This window comes from Pygoscelis adeliae, unplaced genomic scaffold (assembly GCF_000699105.1).
Source record: "Pygoscelis adeliae isolate BGI_AS28 unplaced genomic scaffold, ASM69910v1 Scaffold216, whole genome shotgun sequence".
Lineage (NCBI taxonomy): Eukaryota > Metazoa > Chordata > Aves > Sphenisciformes > Spheniscidae > Pygoscelis > Pygoscelis adeliae.
The window spans coordinates 4,406,201-4,409,289 of NW_008825073.1; positions in this window are offsets into that span (position 1 = coordinate 4,406,201).

Genomic DNA, 3,089 nt, shown 5'->3' on the forward strand with positions numbered 1-3,089 from the left:
TTTTGCTGAGCTGCTCGTCAGGGCGCACAGCTTGGATGTCTCTGCAGAGGGCATGTGGAGGCCAGCAAGCGCCGTCCACGGATTTCTGCTTCGGAGTGGTCTGAGCAGGAAGCCTGCCCTGCTCTGGACATCCCACTGGCTGCGTTGCCACTGGCTGAACATTGGCACTGTTGGGCTGGGAATCCCCGGTTTAAGGCAAGAGGAGCCTTTTCTCACTGCAACCAGTACTTAGAAAATTGTCCCTGAGTATTTCAGGGTGGGAAATGGGCAGCAGAGTCCCTGTTGGAGAGGACAAGGGATAAACCAAGTCTATATTCCCTAAACACTGAACCCCATGTTTTGGTTTCTGTCTCTAAAATGAAGACTAAGCTGATTAAAATAACAGCAGTCTGCCTATTTTTATGGGATAAGGTAGCAAAGAGCACGCCCTCTCCTGTAGCACATGCTGCTCCCAACCCCTGCAGACCAAGCCTCAGGTACAACAGAGTCCTCCAGCACCTGTGGAAGAGCAGGGCAGGTCCTGCCCCTCTGCTGCCCTCTCCAGCCCCGATCACTGTCCAGCGGAGGAAGATGTCAGGGCAAGTCAGACACTAGCTAGCGCAGTTTGTGATCCCCAGCTGTGGGATGTGTAACTCACAGCCTGCAGGGAGGTTGAGCAGACGCATCTGGACAGACTTCATCCATCTGCAGGGGCAATGTGATCTGTTTGGCAACGCACCGACCTCCGCGGGAAGGATGTCCTGCGGGAGCGGGCTCGCCTGGGAAAGCCTGCCAGGAGGAGACGAGGGAGCGTCAGGACATGCCGTGCTGTTTCAGCCTGGGCAGTCCCTAGAGCATCTTTCACTCTCCAGGCTTCCTTATGGTCCCAGACACAATTCAAGCATCCTGACCATTTCCACAATGCAATTCACTTTTTTCTCAGTTTTCTGCAAGCCCCTGGATTTTCAACCCAACTCAGCTGCTCCCTCATCAGCCCAAAGTCTCCTCCAGCATCCCTGCTATTTAAGGAAGCTGTTTGTTTTGCTCCAGTGGTACCTGGGTCCTGGTACTGCTGTCCCGTGTAAGATCAAACTCTCTCTGGGCCATTCGCTCCAATCCCGGGTGGCACGTGGCAGAGATGAACCTGATCTCTGAACCTGGTCCGCTTCTACCAAGGGCTCTGCAATGACAGATAGTCCCTGTTAAGTCCCTGGCGTGATGGATTTTACTTATACATATCACAGGACCCCGAGGGTTGAGGTAGAAAAGCCCCATGAAGCAGCACCTGCTGTAGGGGCCAGATGCTGGTGCTGTGTAGGACAGGGTGACAGCACCCTGGGGTGCCTGGGGCCCTGCCGTATGACCAACAGCTTCATGCTGCGAGACTCCTTAGGGCCTGGGGTAAAGCTGGGGTCCTTTGCCATGAAGTTGTTCATCGTGCTTGGTGAGACTGAAGTCAGACTGGTCTCACCACAGTGACATAGTTCAGCTTTCGCCTTCCTTGACTCAGTTCAGTCCTGCTGGTACTCACTGCGCTCTGGAAGTCCCCGATATTTCTTTGACATCCCACCTTCCCAATCATGGCTTTTGCAGGTCCTTCTCTTACCTTGACCTGCAATCAGATACAGTGTCCACACTTCTCCTTTGTGCTAGCTCGAGCGCTCCTTTCACTCTAACCCCAAGGATTTTGGTGTTATGAAAGCATATTCTCTGTAAGTTCCCTTTTCAGCCTTGGGGAATGGGGAAATGCCTTGAGCCCTGAGGGGGACATTGCGGGGAAATCTGAACAGCTTCTGGAGGGATTAGGAATTTTCTGACCAGGAAAAGCTGCTTTTGTTATTGTTGGGAGGTGCCTGGGTGCTTTTCTGGGCATCATGTGCTCAGCGGGCAGAGGGAGGGCAGCAGTTCACCAAGCACGTGTAAGCAGGAATTGCCAAGCAAAGGCAATCCCGTGTGCTGGACACGTCACACCAGACGCCTCTTTCTCCAGTCTCCAGCCAGAGGGATGCAGGGACTCCAGTGGCTTTCAGTCTCTCCCAGTTACCGTCACCCTGCCCTGGACTCCTTTGGGGCAGGTGCCCTGCATCCAGCCTTTTAGGAAGAGCTGCTTTGCCGGTTGTTGCTCCAAAGTGTCCCAGTGCCACATCTCTGCTGAGGGATGAGGAGGTCTCAGCGGGAACGCAGGCTCTGCCGGAGATGCTAATCCTTCTGGCGTGATGTCTAATGTTACCTCATCAGCTGCCTGGAACAGCCCCACACTGCCCGGGAAAAAGTGGCCATCAGCACAACTAGAGCCTGCAGAGGATTTCAGACGAGAGGGTCAGGAAGGTCGGCAGTCCCCTAATCTCCCCTGAGTGAGACACAAAGGTGGGCAAAGTGCAAGCCCACCTCTGCGCAGGGGGAGAGGGAAGAAGGTCTGGGGTTGCTATCTAGGCGAAGCTGCTTCCCAGCTGGGTGGCCCCAGCATATACTGGTGCCTGGGGCTGTTGTCCCCAGGGGCAGGACTTTGCGCTCCCCCCTGGTTGAACCCCCTCCTCCCCGCTGGCATTCACACCACCAGCACCCGCTATGGCCGGTGCAGGCTGAGCTTCAGGAGATGGACATCAGGGATGCCCGACCACCCGGGTGGGACACGGAGCATTGTCCTGCCATTGCCCGAGCTGTTCAATCCAAAGGCGGGTCTGAGTGGGGTTAGAGCTTCCAAACCAAAATGGACCCATCCCCGGCAGAAGGGGCTGTCCCCTTCTCTGCTCTGCGCAGCGTCAGGCCCAGAAAGGAGAGGGGATATTGCCACCTTCTGGACAGTGGTTTTGCTTTTAAGGGCCACCATCTCCCCTCCCGGTCCCTGGAGAACCTGCTTTCACCTGCTCCCGCCTGCCGCGTTGGTGCTGGCAACTCTCACATTGCAGCAAGGCACTTTTTTCCCCTATTAACCATATTGCTTTCAGGCAAACTCCTCAAGGTGTGGATGGCATCTTAGTCTGGGAGCTGGAGGATCTCAGATGGGTTGCCATAGCCCCAGTACATACTGGAGTTGGATGGCAGCTGAGAAGGCGAGAGCACCTGGGATCCCAGGCGTTTTAGGAAAAGCCATGAGCAACAGCCGGGAG